The 15,836-nt window shown below is 44.5% G+C and overlaps 1 protein-coding gene across 1 annotated transcript in view; it reads left to right on the top strand.

Moving 5' to 3' along the window:
* Positions 1-15,836, top strand: part of LOC309546543 (gem-associated protein 8-like) — a 44,541-nt gene that overhangs the window by 20,795 nt on the left and 7,910 nt on the right. The gene's annotated exons all lie outside the window — the stretch shown is intronic.

Below are 15,836 nucleotides of genomic sequence, written 5' to 3'. Positions count from 1 at the left end.
CTTTTCACATATTTATTTGGAAAAAATCTGAAAACCATTTATCCTTTTCCTTCCAATTCACAACAATGTGCTACTTTGTGTTGGTATATCACATAAAATCCCAATAAAATACATTTACGGTTTTGGTTGTAACATGACAAAATGTGGAAAATTTCAAGGGGTATGAATACTTTTTCAAGGCCCTGTACCTGTTAAATGTATGTTCAAATCGCACTTGTTTTAACTGTTTTATAATAAAAGTTGGATTTTAACAGTAGAGCCTATTTTGGTACAATTTGTTGCACCTTCAAAGTCCCATAACTAAAAGAAACTCTGTTTTCTTATTTATTGATCCTAGGGATGTGGGTGCCTATACACAACCCTGGCATCAGATGTATAGCCATTTACAGTGTACATTTCTCAAACTTGGAGCTAAAACTCAATGACCCAGAGCTTACCCTCAGGTGGATGACCAGATGTTAAATCACACCACAGTGCACACACTTTACTACCACTTCCATCTAGAGCCCTTATAAGGTGCTCAGGCGCTTCCTCCTGCCCTTTTGCCATAGGGACTTCGCTACAGGATGGTGTACACCTGGGTTGCTGTGTACTCCTTCCAGACATGCTTACCCTACATTCTGCACCCCACTCCATGGGAACCCCACAGGGGAATGCCCTCACCTGTGGCTATGGAGGAAAGCAGGTAAAAGGGAGCTATGGCAGATACTCAGGCAAACTTTTGTGCTGCTGAATGCCTGCACAACACTCAGCCTCAGAGTGGCTATGCTCCACTTGCCCCGGAGCAGGACCTGATTTTTGGCCTCTACATCCGGATATACAGGTCCCTCTAAAAAAATTAGCATATTGTGATAAAGTTCATTATTTTCTGTAATGTACTGATAAACATTAGACTTTCATATATTTTAGATTCATTACACACAACTGAAGTAGTGCAAGCCTTTTATTGTTTTAATATTGATGATTTTGGCATACAGCTCATGAAAAACCAAAATTCCTATCTCAAAAAATTAGCATATCATGAAAAGGTTCTCTAAACGAGCTATTAACCTAATCATCTGAATTAACTAATTAACTCTAAACACCTGCAAAAGATTCCTGAGGCTTTTAAAAACTCCCAGCCTGGTTCATTACTCAAAACTGCAATCATGGGTAAGACTGCCGACCTGACTGCTGTCCAGAAGGCCATCATTGACACCCTCAAGCAAGAGGGTAAGACACAGAAAGACATTTCTGAATGAATAGGCTGTTCCCAGAGTGCTGTATCAAGGCACCTCAGTGGGAAGTCTGTGGGAAGGAAAAAGTGTGGCAGAAAACGCTGCACAATGAGAAGAGGTGACCGGACCCTGAGGAAGATTGTGGAGAAGGACCGATTCCAGACCTTGGGGGACCTGCGGAAGCAGTGGACTGAGTCTGGAGTAGAAACATCTAGAGCCACCGTGTACAGGCGTGTCCAGGAAATGGGCTACAGGTGCCGCATTCCCCAGGTCAAGCCACTTTTGAACCAGAAACTGCGGCAGAAGCGCCTGACCTGGGCTACAGAGAAGCAGCACTGGACTGTTGCTCAGTGGTCCAAAGTACTTTTTTTGGATGAAAGCAAATTTTGCATGTCATTCGGAAATCAAGGTGCCAGAGTCTGGAGGAAGACTGGGGAGAGGGGAATGCCAACATGCCTGAAGTCCAGTGTCAAGTACCCACAGTCAGTGATGGTCTGGGGGTGCCATGTCAGCTACTGGTGTTGGTCCACTGTGTTTTATCAAGGGCAAGGTCAATGCAGCTAGCTATCAGGAGATTTTGGAGCACTTCATGCTTCCATCTGCTGAAAAGCTTTATGGAGATGATTTCATTTTTCAGCACGACCTGGCACCTGCTCACAGTGCCAAAACCACTGGTAAATGGTTTACTGACCATGGTATTACTGTGCTCAATTGGCCTGCCAACTCTCCTGACCTGAACCCCATAGAGAATCTGTGGGATGTTGTGAAGAGAAAGTTGAGAGACACAAGACCCAACACTCTGGATGAGCTCAAGACCGCTATCGAAGCATCCTGGGCCTCCATAACACCTCAGCAGTGCCACAGGCTGATTGCCTCCATGCCACGCCGCATTGAAGCAGTGATTTCTGCAAAAGGATTCCCAACCAAGTATTCAGTGCATAACTGAACATAATTTTTTGAAGGTTGACTTTTTTTGTATTAAAAACACTTTTCTTTTATTGGTCGGATGAAATATGCTAATTTTTTGAGATAGGAAATTTGGGTTTTCATGAGCTGTATGCCAAAATCATCAATATTAAAACAATAAAAGGCTTGCACTACTTCAGTTGTGTGTAATGAATCTAAAATATATGAAAGTCTAATGTTTATCAGTACATTACAGAAAATAATGAACTTTATCACAATATGCTAATTTATTGAGGGACCTGTACAATATCTGACAAAAGTGTGTACACCCCTCACAATTTTGTAAATATTTTATTATATCTTTTCATGTGTCAACACTATAGAAATGACACTTTGTAAAGTAGTGAGTGTACAGATTGTATAACAGTGTAAATTTGCTGTCTCCTCAAAATAACTCCACATATTTAATGTCTAAACCGCTGGCAACAAAAGTGAGTACACCCCTAAGTGAATTGTCCAAAATCGGGCCCAATTAGGCATATTCCCTCCCCGGGGTCATGTGACTTGTTAGTGTTACAAGGTCTTAAGTGTGACCTCAATGCACTGTTTCATTGGGCAACTATGTGGCAAATGAGGTTTAATGTTGATAAATGTAAAGTTATGCACTTGGGGGCTAAGAATATGCATGCATCATACATACTAGGTGGAGTAGAACTGGGGGAATCCATAGCGGAGAAGGATCTGGGTGTTCTAGTAGATCATAAGCGTAATAATAGCATGCAATGACAAGCTGCTGTTTCCAAAGCAAGCAAAGTGCTTTCTTGTATTAACAGAGGCATGGACTCCAGAGAGAGAGATATCAATTTGCCCCTGTACAAATCATTAGTAAGACCTCATCTGGAATATGCAGTTCAGTTTTGGGCACCAGTTCTTAAAAAGGATATGGGGGAACTGGAGAAAGTGCAGAGAAGGGCAACCAAACTGATGAGAGGCATGGAGGACCACAGCTATGAGAAAAGATTAGAGGAACTGAATTTATTCTCTCTTGAGAAGAAGAGATTAAGGGGGGATATGATCAACATGTATAAATACATAAGGAGTCCATATAGTGAACTTGGTGTTGAGTTGTTCACTTTAAGGTCAGCACAGAGGACAAGGGGGCACTCTTTACGTCTAGAGGAAAACAGATTCCGTCTCCAAATGCGGAAAGGTTTCTTCACCATAAGAGCTGTGAAAATGTGGAATAGACTCCCTCCAAAGGTGGTTCTGGCTAGCTCACTAGATTGCTTTAAAAAAGGTCTGGATTCTTTCCTAGGTGTACATAATATAAATGGGTATTAAAATTTTTATTAGGTATAGTTGATCCAGGGAATATCCGATTGCCTCTCGGGGGATCAGGAAGGAATTTTTTTCCCCTGCTGTAGCAAATTGATCATGCTTTTCTGGGGTTTATTTTAGCCTTCCTCTGGATCAACAACTGGTTTAGGATTGTGTATATGGGATTGTATGGTTGGGTTTTCAATACAGTTTTTTTTGGTTAAACCAGATGGACTTGTGTCTTTTTTTCAACCTGACTGACTATGTAACTATGAATAGGGAGCAGGTTTGTTAAATTTGGTGTTATCGCATTCACACTCATACTGGTCCCTGGAAGCTCAACATGGCACCTCATGGCAAAGAACTGAGGATCTGAAAAAAATAATTGTTGCTCTATATAAAGATGACCTAAGCTATAAGAAGAAACTAAGCTGTGCACGGTGGCCAAGACCATACAGCAGTTAAACAGGACAGGTTCCAATCAGAACAGGCCTCGCCATGGTCGACCAAAGAGGTTGAGTGCATGTGCTCAGCATCATATCCAGAGGTTCTCTTTGGGAAATAGATGAAAAAGTGCTGCCAGCATTGCTGCAGAGGTTAAAGGGGTGGGGGGTCAGCCTGTCAGTGCTCAGACCATTTGCCGCACACTGCATCAAATTGGTCTGCATGGTTGTCGCCCCAGAAGGAAGCCTCTTCTAAAGATGACACACAAGAAAGCCAGCAAACAGTTTGCCAAAGACAAGCAGACTAAGGACATGGATTACTGGAACCATGTCCTGTGGTCTGATGAAACCAAGATAAACCCTTTTTGGTTTAGATAGTGTCAAGCGTGTGTCGCGGCAACCAGGTGAGGAGTACAAAGACAAGTGTGTCTTGCCTACAGTCAAGTATGGTGGTGGGAGTGTCATGGTCTGGGGCTGCATGAGTGCTGCCAGCACTGGGGAGCTACAGTTCATTGAGGGAACCATGAATGCCAACGTACTGTGACATACTGAAGCAGAGCATGATCCCCTCCCTTGGGAGACTGGGCCGCAGGGCAGTATTCCAACATAATGACCCCCAAACACACCTCCAATATGACCACTGCCTTGCTAAAGAAGCTGAGGGTAAAGGTGATGGACTAGTCAAGCATGTCTCCAGACCTAAACCCTATTCAGCATCTGTGGGGCATCCTTGAACGGATGGTGGAGGAGCGTAAGGTCTCTAACATCCACCAGCTCCTTGAATATTGAAACTTTGGGCCCAAGTTGGCCATTTCCACCTAGGGGTTTACTTATTTTTATTGCCTGCAGTTTAGAGATTAATGGCTGTGTGTTGAGTTATTTTGAGGGGGACAGCAAATTTACACTGTTATACAAGCTGTACACTCACTACTTCACTTTGTAGCAAAGTGTCATTTCTTTAGTGTTGCCACATGAAAAGATTTAATAAAATATTTAAAAAATGTGAGGGGTGTACTTTTGTGAGATACTGTAGTTCTATTTCAGGCACACGACAAGTGGCTCACCTGACAAAGGCAGTTCTTTCTTCAACTGTCACAATTTCTTGGACAACTTATGGTTTTATTACAGTCATCTGTGTCCAGTGCTCCAAAATGTCAGATCCCTTCTCTAGCTTCTCCATCTTTACCTGAGTCTGAGCCTGATATGCCCAGCCTAAAAGAGGTAAACATAGAAGGTAATGAAGATGACCTGGCGGCAGTGCTAGTGGAACTGCAATTGCAGCTTCACGCAATATGCTTGATGATGTGGATATGCTCACAATGCCTCAGCATTGTCCCATTTGATTCTCCTTCATCTCGCCATGCCCTTTTGGGTACAAAAAGACCAGCAAAATCTAAAAAGATTTGACTAACAAATAGAATGAGTAATCTATGACAATTTGGTCAATCTATAAAAGATTGGAAAAAGTGGTCTGTTCTGTTAGTTGATCCTGCCATCTCAGTCTTGTACTAATTGAAGATGTTTCTTCTCTCAAAGATTGTGCAGATAGGAAGTTTGAGACCACTTAGGGTCCACCCTATAACAGTTTTACTGTTACAGGGCAGCACCTCTGCGCTGGATCACGTGATCTGGCATCCTATTTTGGACCCAAAATCCCTCTAAAAATAACTTTAACCAAAAAAATTTTGCATGGAATCTGTGAGGTCTTATTATTGCCAAAATGAGACCAAGAGAATCTGACATCTGTAGGCATCCAAGATGCCTATCTGCACCTCAGTGTTTTCTGCACTTTGCAGTCTTCAAGCAATGATTTCCAGTTTGTCACACTGTCTTTTGGCTTAGGACTCCTCTCCTGTCCAGCTGTCTGCAAACATCCACAGAACAATTCACATGCTCCAGGCTTTCAGTTGGGTGATCCACTTCCAAGAATCTGCTCTCCGGCCCTCTCTTCTTCTGGAATACTTGGATTAGTCTTGAACACATGCCAAGCAAAGGTTTTCCTTCCAGAGAGGAAGAATTGAGGCTAAAGAGAGATCCCACAATGAAATTCTCTATGGGCATTCTAGGCCTGGTGATAGCCTCTTTCTAGGTTGTGCTGTTTATGCAAGACCTCTCCGACACCTCTTTTTGACCTGGAACAAGCATGCTCTTTCTCTTTACCTACCCATGCTCCTGTTCAGCCAAGCAAGAAATTCATGAACTTTGTGGATCTCCAGCTCAACCTTAACAATAGGCATGTCTTTTCCTTCTTTATCACTGGTGATAACAGGTAAGAGCCTTTTAAGCTGGGGGAGGAGTGTTCCAGTCCCTCCTACCCCAACATGTCATCAGTGGAAGCACATCATCAACATTCTGAAGCTCAGAGCAATTAGGGGAACTCTGTAACACTGAACTCTCATTCTGCAAGTACACCCAATCAGGGTTCATATTTCAAAACTAAAGTGCAAATTTTACCTCTTCTCCTTTAAAATAGTGCACAAGAAGAGGCTGGTGATTCTCATTGCACCAAACTGGCCCAGAAGAAGAACCTGTTACAGACATACTGTACTTGGACTCCTGGTTCCTTCCAAACAGGTCAGACCCTGCTGTCTCTGGGCACTCTGTTCTATCCTTCTTCTCAGTCACTAGTTTTAACAGCATGGCTGTTGGAGATCCCTTTGCCTTTTATAAGCTGGACTTCATGTTGTCATTCCTATTTTGTGAAAAGCAAAAAAGCCCACTTCCAAAAAATATCTATTATCATACCTGGAAATCCTTCTTTTCTTGGGGTGAACACAGATATTTAAATCCCAAAGATTTCTCTGTGCCTTTTAATCCTGGTCTTCCTACAATCAGGACTTGACCAGAACTTGGCATTAGACACTCTAAAAGGACAGGTTTCAGTCTAATATTTTTTTTTTTTTTATTTCAATAGATTTTTATTAGAGAGTAACAAAGACAAATAACAATGGAAGTGGTACAATAGTGAAGGCTATTTTACAACAAATAATAGTTGAAAAGTGGAGGTCAACTGTAGCAGGTGGATACCCAGCCCTCAATGCTATTAAAACATCTAGGGTTAAGTCATGAGAAAAGTAGACAAACCTACGTGCTATAAGAGAACAAAAGGTGGTCACTATCTAGTAAGTGCAGGGGATAGCCCCCAAAACCGTAGGGAGCCCCCACCCAAGACACCCCTAAAGGGAGCAAACTGTGTCTCGGAAGAGGCACCCCACGTGTGAACTGCAAAATGGTATAGTGTTCCAAAAAAAAAAAAAAACTTCAAGGGAGAACAACCTACAAGTCAGTCTAATATTTTTAAAACCCTCTGGCTCTGTTCTCTCATAAAAACTCTATTCAAGGTGCATACTACATCAGGCCCCCATTCAATACCCTGTGCTTCCTTAGGACCTTAGCTTGGTCCTCTCTGCCCTATAGAAACCCCCCCTTTTGAACCCATCATGGTTTTCCCCTTAGATGACCTCTCTTGCAAAGTGGCCTTTTTGGTCCTTATCACATCTGTCAGACATGCCTTTTGAATTTGGGGGTTCTCTTCTACAGTTGTATTCAAAATTATTCAACCCCCCAATGCTGTAAAGGGTTTTAGGGAATTTAGTGTACATTTGCAATTGTATAAAGAATGAAATCCTACAAGGACTTCTTAAAGAACCATATGCAACTAAAATGACATCAATTGGTTTTGTAATACAGTAGTAAATGTTTCTTTTGTGAATTCTTCATTGACACAATTATTCAACCCCTTAAAGTCTACCACTCTGAAGAACAGAGGTTTATTGAAGTGTTTTCAATCAGGTATTGAAAACACCCGTGGATGTCAGGGAGCAGCAATAAAGCCTAATAAGCACCAATTAGGCAGCTTTAAAATGACTGTGATACTCAGCTCCTTCTAGACATTTACTGGTGTGGTTACAAACATGGTGAAGTCAAGAGAATGGTCCAGGAAGACAAGAGACGAGGCGATTACTCTTCACAGGAAGGGCAATGGCTATAAGAAGATTGCAAAGATGTTAAACATACCAAGAGACACCATAGGAAGCATCATTCGCAAATTCAAGGCAAAGGGCACTGTTGAAACGCTACCTGGTCGTGGCAGAAAGAAGATGCTGACTTCGACTGCTGTGTGCTACCTGAAGCGTAGAGTGGAGAAAAGTCCCCGTGTGACTGCTGAGGAACTGAGAAAAGATTTGTCAGATGTGGGTACTGAAGTTTCTGCTCAGACAATACGGCGTACACTGCGTAATGAAGGCCTCCATGCCAGAACTTCCAGGTGCACCCCCTTGCTGTCTCCAAAGAATAAGAAGAGTCGACTGCAGTATGCCAAAATTCATGTGGACAAACCACATAAGTTTTGGGATAGTGTTGTGTGGACTGATGAAACAAAATTAGAACAGTTTGGGCCCATGGATCAACGCTATGTTTGGAGGAGGCCTATGAAGAAAAGAACACCTTGCCTACTGTGAAGCATGGCGGGGGGTCAATCATGCTTTGGGGCTGTTTTGCTAATGCAGGTGCAGGGAAGCTTCAGCGTGTGCAAGGTACCATGAATTCTCTTCAGTACCAGGAGATATTGGATGACAATGTGATGCAGTCCGTCACAAACCTGAGGCTTGGGAGACGTTGGACCTTTCAACAGGACAATGATCCCAAGCATACCTCCAAGTCCACTAGAGCATGGTTGCAGATTAAAGGCTGGAACATTTTGGAGCGGCCATCAGTCACCAGACTTAAATCCGATTGAGAACCTCTGGTGGGACTTAAAGAAAGCAGTTGCAGTGCAAAAGCCTAAGAATGTGACTGAACTGGAGGCTTTTTGCCCATGACGAATGGGCGAAGATACCCGTAGATCGCTGCAAGACACTTGTGTCAAGCTATGCTTCACGTTTAAAAGCTGTTATAACTGTAAAAGGATGTTGTACTACACTTGCCTCTTTGATTTAATTGTAAGCAGGATGACTGAATGATCAAAATCAATGTCAAGCTGGCCAAAACGATCAATTTCAGTGGGGGTTGAATAATTTTGAATACAACTGTATAAGGAGGCGCTCTTTATTCTTTACAATGACACGGTAATACTACACCCAAGACTAGGGTTGCCACCTCATCCCTTTAAAACTGAACACATATCAATTACACAGGTTCTGTGGCTGATTAAGGTGGTAATTAAATTCACTTAGTGCCTTTTCTGCGTTAAATTTGCTCCAGAACCTGTGTAATAAATGTGTTCAGTTTTAAAGGGATGAGGTGGCAACCCTACCCAAGACTATCCCTTCTTCCTAATTTGGTATCAGTCTTTCTCTTCAATGAAGACCTAGTCCTGCCATTCTTATACCCTGCTCCAAAATACCCAAAGGAAATTGCCCTTCGTTGCCTGGACATAGTCCAAGCCATACCAGTATACCTCAAACCAATAGCTTCGATTAGAAAGACGAATTACTCTGGACTCTGTACTTTTTATTTCATCTGTTTAATAAAGTCTTTCTTTTGGAAAAAAAAAGAAAGACGGATTACCTATGTATCCTGTCCTCACGACCCCGCAGCAGACTTCCTGCTATAAAGTGCACAATAACTCGATTTCTAGCAATTAGTTGTCTTATCACTTACACTCTATTTCCAGCAACAGACTTCTGTAGCCTAGCTTTGTAGGGCCGTCGCCTGGTCTGCTGTTCATGCCATTTCAAAGTTCTACCAAGTGGACATTGCATCTTCTGCGGATACAGCTTTCATGCATGAGGTTTTGTACAGCAGCACTCTGAAGATGGGTCTGTAGATCCTTTCTGTTCTTGGGTGTGTTGGCACAGTTCTGTTTGCCTAGTTGTGGCCACCCTTCTCATTCATTGGGGTTGTCGGAGGATCTATAAATTCTCCATCTGTGTCCTGTACTGTATGATGAAGATTAGAGGAAATTTACTGCCTGTAAATTCCATGTCCTGGAGTATAGTACTGGACACTGGCAGCCCTCACTTTTTGTTTCTTGGTTACACTGCATTGCTTTCTACAAAACCTGAGGACTCCAAAGCTTTGCTAGTGTTCAATCGCTTGTAGGTAGGTACACGCCTAGAACCCGGTGGTTATGAATACTCTGCCTGTGTCCTGTACTCCAAAATATGGAGTTTACAACAGTCCCAGGGGGTATACTCCCTCTCTCTGCGATAGGTGCTCAGTTTTTTTTTTTTTTTCTGCCTAGTCAGAAGTAAGGACCGCGTTCCTTGCTGGGATCTCTGGCCCTGGCAATTTTTTTTCTTTTTAGTTAGATTTTTTTTTTTCTCCTGTTGTTTTTTTTCCTGTGAGATCTAAAATCAACTGGCAGACTGGGCGACTGGCTGGATAATCTAGAACCAGTGGTCACCCCAGCACCCCAGTCTGGCCAGCGAGTGAGCACAGACCTCAGCTCTGTGCTAGGTCAGCCGCGACAGCCCCACCAGACGGGGGCTGGCCTGTGAGTTAAACGTCTCATGAGGTCACATACAATCTAGTCTTGGCCCAAGTCACAGCATTCCTCCTGGCCGACAGCCCCCCCCCCCCCATTTCAAAAGCGAGGGGTTCTGTCTGGAGCGGTGCCTGTCTGGTTCCTGGTATGGTGAGCAGCTATCTCCCCCTGGAGGGTTTTAGGGAGGATGTGGGCCCCTCCATGGGACAGTCAGATCCCCGGGTTTCCCTCCTTGCCATCAGGCACCCCCCCTCATCTCTTCCCCCCCCCCCCATCCTACCCCCCCTCCACTTATGCTGGGGCTGTGTGAGTGGTCTGGTCCACCTCCTGGTGTGGGGGCAGAGCGCTATGCTGGCGATGGGGGAGGGGGGGAGTGCCGCCTGCGGCTGGACAATCGGCTGTGTGGGGGGCTGTACCCAGTGGGGGCACCTGACAGGGCCCCCGTCCTGCCTGGGCCTGTTCTTGAGGCCTAGGGATCCCTCATGGGACCCTGGGAGCCTTGTGGTGCCGCCATTTTATTGTAGCCTTGTGCTGCAATGCACATTGGCCATGTTTGTGTAGTCTGGTAACCATTTTGCAGCGGTTTGCCATAGAAAACAGCGGCGGCCATGTCTGTGAAGCCTTCTGGGCGGCATCTTCGGCAGTGGGAGCCCCTCCACATCCCCTGGTGCTGACTCCTGGATCCTTTCATTTCCTGATCACCGCTCGTGCAGTGCAGATTCTCCTGGTGGCTGCGGTGCCTGGTTTCTGTGGGGTGATGAGTCTGGTGGGGTCCTCTTCCTCTCTGCTGAGGATCAATTGGTGCTCTGTGACTGGCAACCGGGTGGTGCTGCCAGAGCCGTGGGGGTTGTTCCTTAGTGTTTTACACTTTTTTGTGGGGTCCCCCTGGTAACTCATGGAGTCTTTGGAGCACATCTCCCCACCTGATCTCCTCTCTGAGGCTGCAGGGCCCTCCGGGTCTCAACCATCCACCTATGCACTGGGGGCGGTCCTGGAGTCCGTTTGTGTCCCGGGTGGAGGTGGCTTTTGGGCAACGGGCTGGTAAAAAGCGCCTTCACCTGCCTCATCTGTCCTGTCTCATCAGATCCTGAATCTGATTCGGCCACTGCAGACGTGGGTCACCATGCTGGGTCTGCGACCACGTGCCATGAATCCTCAGATAGTGAGGAGGATTCCTCCACTTCTGCAACCACACACGAAAAGACGCACTGATTTGTATCTGTGCGTGAGACCTTAAAGATGGAGGACGCAGCTGCTACGGAGGTACAGGTTCCCATTAGCTCTCCCAAGCCATCCAGAGCGGCAAAGGTGTTCCCTTTCCCCTCCTATTTTGACAGATATGTCACTAAAGAGTGGGGACGACCAAAGCGTCCCCTTGGGTCCCTAAGCGATTTTCTAGGCGATACCCCTCTGGGGAGTACCTTCCTAAGTGGACTGTTCCACCGTTGGTGGACCCTCTGGTTTCCAGATTAAACAAGGCAACCAAGATTCCGGTTGAAGAGTTCCCGGCCTTTAAGTGCTCGGCTGACAGGAAGGCGGAGGCTGTGTGCTGCAATATGTACACCCTGGCTGGTTCGGCACTGAGGCCGATATTCACCATTGCCCTGGTGTCATAAACTAACAGAATAGGCTAAGCTTTTGCGCCATGATCTAGAGCGAGAGTAGCTCCCCCCTGCCTTTGCTGAGCTGGCAGACCAGCTGGTCCAGGGGCTGCAATTTATCTGTGATGCCTCTTTGGATGCAGCTCCCCTAGTGGCTCGGCTCTCTGTTTCAGCAGTGGTCCTTCAACGTGTGTTTTGGTTCAAATGCTGGATTGCGGATCAGACTTCTAAAAAGGCCTTGACTGATCTTCCCTTTCAAGGAGATTGCCTGTTTGGTGCTACCCTGGACGACATCATTAAAGGTCTCACAGGCGGGAAGAGTACTTTTTTCTTCCGCAGGCTACTAAGGGCAAGGACCCTCGCTGTAGATGTGGGCCACCCTCCTCGGCTCATATGAAGTTTTTTTTCATCCCTCAGGGTCGACTGACAAGGGATCAAAGCCCTTCGTGGCCTCCTCTGGAGAATCCAAGCGAACTTGGTCTGGCAAATCAAGAGCGGGCTTCTTCAGACCCATGGACAAGGCCACTTCAGCATGAAGGTGAACCCTCACCAGTATCTGGATCCCTGATCTGGTGGCTTCGTTCATTAGCACTCCAGCAGGGGAAATCTTTCCTCCCCTTGTATTGGATGGTGGTCACCGCGTATCATCTCCAAGGATGTTCAGTGCGCACTCAATCAGACAATGCCACAGCCGTGGCTTATGTCAACCACCAAGGGGACACGAGAAGTGTCCTGGCTGCTCTGGCGGTAGCTGGCATTCTCAGGTGGGCAGAACGTTTAGTTCCAGCCCTTTCCGCCGTACAGGCAGATTACCTTAGTCGGCAGTCGTTGGACCAGGAGGAATGGTCTCTTCATCCAGAGGGATTTCATCAGTTGTGTCTCCGGTGGGGCACCCCCGAGGTGGATCTGTTTGCGTCTCCAGCTCAACAGAAAGGTGCAGAGGTTTGTGGCTTGGTCACTGGATCCTATGGACGCCACAGATGCGCTGGTGGCTCCGTGGGATCAGAATCCTCTGATTTACGCCTTCTCTCCTCTCAAGCTTCTGCCACTACTTCTACGCAGGATCGAGGCAGAAGGGATTCCGGTCATCTTAGTGGCCCCTGACTGGCCGCGCTGGACCTGATACGCCGATCGGGTGTGGCTAGTTGCCAACGTACCTTGGAAGCTTCTTCTCAGGGAGGATCTGCTGTCCCAAGGGCCAATCTTCCATCCTGCTGTAAAAGCTAACAAGTAGGAAAATTCCCCTATTGGTGGGACTTTATGGGCACTCAAATACATATAAACAAAATCAATTTTATGAAAATGGCATTTATTGAAAAAATATTACATAAAATTAAAAAATGGCAAGCTTGGCGTAATACATCACATCAGCAGGCGAATAGTGACCACATAACCCCAGGGTAAAGACCCAACGCGTTTCGGAGTGACAATGATTACTCCTTCTTCAGGGGTGACCTTGGATAGTGGTCTGCAGATAATTAATTAAACAAGATCATTTTACAATGATAGCATGGTACAATAATGTCAAAAAAATTCCTAGAAAGACATATATTCACACACTTACATAAAATTGATTTTGTTTATATGTAGTATTTGAGTGCTCATAAAGTCCCACCAATATGGGAATTTTCCTACTTGTTAACTATTTGGGATGTGTCACCTCTGGGAGTATTCAACACGAGCACACTTTGCATTCTGTAAAAGCTAGGAAGTCTACTTATAGGAAAATCTACCATCGTACGTGAAAGACTTGCATCACATGGTATGAGTCTCTTGGGGTTCCTCCTTGCTAATTCTCGTGGCTCGGATCTTGGCCTTCCTTCAACGGGGGGTTGAACAGAAATCGGTCTTGAGTACCATCAAGGGCCAGGTGTCCTCTTTGGCGGTCTTCTTCCAATGACCCTTGGCCACACACTCCCTGGTGCATACCTTTCTTCAGGGTGTTCGACATTTGCCTCTCTAAGTTAGTGTCCATGCACACATAAACTTGCAGAGGCATTTGGAGGCATAAGCGTTTGGGCAGTAGAAAAAAATGACAGCCTGTGCGTCCAGGAGCAAAGGCTGTTGAGCTGTAAAAATGCCAAAAAAACGTTGCTAGATGCTGTAACAAGCATTAAGCCCCTTTTGGCATTTTTAGATGCTTTTACATTATAGGGCGTGTTTTTACCCTAAAAACGCTAACGCCAAAAAAGTGCATAAACGCCCATACACGCTAGTCAAAAACGCGAAGAAAAGCAAATTTTTACAGCGGTTTTTTAAACGTCCTGTGTGAATGAGGCTTATGTGTTTTCTCAGGCTTAAAATGTGATTTTAATAAGCTGTAACAAAGGGCTAGTATTTGGTTATATACATTGTATATATTGTGTATATATACCTTACAGTATTGTATCCCGGTTTTGGAAGGCTTCCAGATTTCTAGCAAATGGTTTGTGTGAAAATAGATATTTCATTTAAGCATGTTTTACATAGTTAGACAGCTGCACAAGCAGATGGTTTTTTAGGTTTCCATAGTGGTCTCAAGTGATCTTCAGGATGTTTTTCTTTGGCTCTTGGATGAGCTTGGATGTATGGTAAGTTAAAAATGTATTTTGCTATGTGTGAAAATGATGTGTGCGTGGGATTCTTCCTTCTCTGATTGTCTTGCAGATAAAAGCAAATGACATTTGATGATGTAAAGGAAGACCCCTCCTATTTTTATTAATAAAAAGTAAAAAAATGCTTTTTAAAATAATTTACTTATTTTTCTTATATTGTTGTATTCTATAGATAAAGATGAGTAGTGATTAAGGCTCCGTTCACATGTAGGCGTTTTGGGGCGTTTTTGGGGCGTTTTTCTGCTCTAGGATCAGCTCTCAAAACGCCCAACAAGAAAAATCCTATTCATTTCAATGGCCCCTGTTCACATCTGAGCGTTTTGACGCTGTATACAAAACGCCCAACGCTCAAAAAAGTACATGAGCTTCTTTTTGGGCAGATTACAGGCGTTTTCCATTGATCTCTATTCAATCTAAAAACGCCTGCACAAAAATCGCGGTAAAAATCGCGGTAAAATCGCGGTAAAAAACGCCGCAAAAATCGCGGTAAAAAACGCGCGAAAAACGCTACGCTCAGGTGTGAATGTAGCCTAAAGGCCAGCTTTGCCTGGAACTGAAAGCTCAGTTTCGCATGGCTGTAAACCAGTTGAACCATGTATTTGCTTCCTTTTATTTTCCTGAAATTTCAGCGATGAGCTATCCCTACACTGAGTGTGTTCCAAACAATAATTGGGAAGCTGTCGTCTGCTTGCTGCAGGGAATTGTCATTACAGTTAAAACCTGGTGGGTGATTCAGCCCATCAATGTCTATTCAAACTTTTTCTAACTTGAAATTGCAATTCTGGGTTATGTTGATTTTTAAAGCTAAACTCCGGGGAAAAAGAAAAATCCTCTCTTGCATTTGAGGCTACCCCTGCATTTAAAGGGTTAAATATTTGTTTATGCCTAGGACTTATCCTTGCCTTATCTCCACTCCTCCCTTCCCCCTGATGTTTCAGTTGTGGCAGGTCGTTTGCTGTCCTCATGCACAATGCAGGGCTATTGGCTCTGCATTGTACTTGATGATGCCTGCCAGGGTGCCTTAGAGAAGAGGCTGCAGGAGCCAGTAGCATTGCATGAAAACAGCCTGTGGGAGCGAGGGATTAGGTAAGTAAAGGTCTTTTTGTTTTTCACTGGTAGCTTAGGTAAAATTGAACATTTAACCCTTTCCTTGGAAGGGGGTGGGGAAGCGGGTATTATTGCTATTTTTCTTATCCCTGGAGTTTAGCTTTAAAATGGACTGGTGCTGAAAATGTAAACTTGAAATATATTAATATTATTGCTCCATTAAACAATTAATTGGAGAGCTGCAAGAAACCTTCTTTTTTTTTTTTTTTTTTTTTTTTTTACTA

This window comes from Pelophylax lessonae, assembly GCF_965119305.1.
Source record: "Pelophylax lessonae genome assembly, chromosome: 2".
NCBI lineage: Eukaryota > Metazoa > Chordata > Amphibia > Anura > Ranidae > Pelophylax > Pelophylax lessonae.
This window is presented reverse-complemented; position numbering and strand designations above follow the sequence as displayed.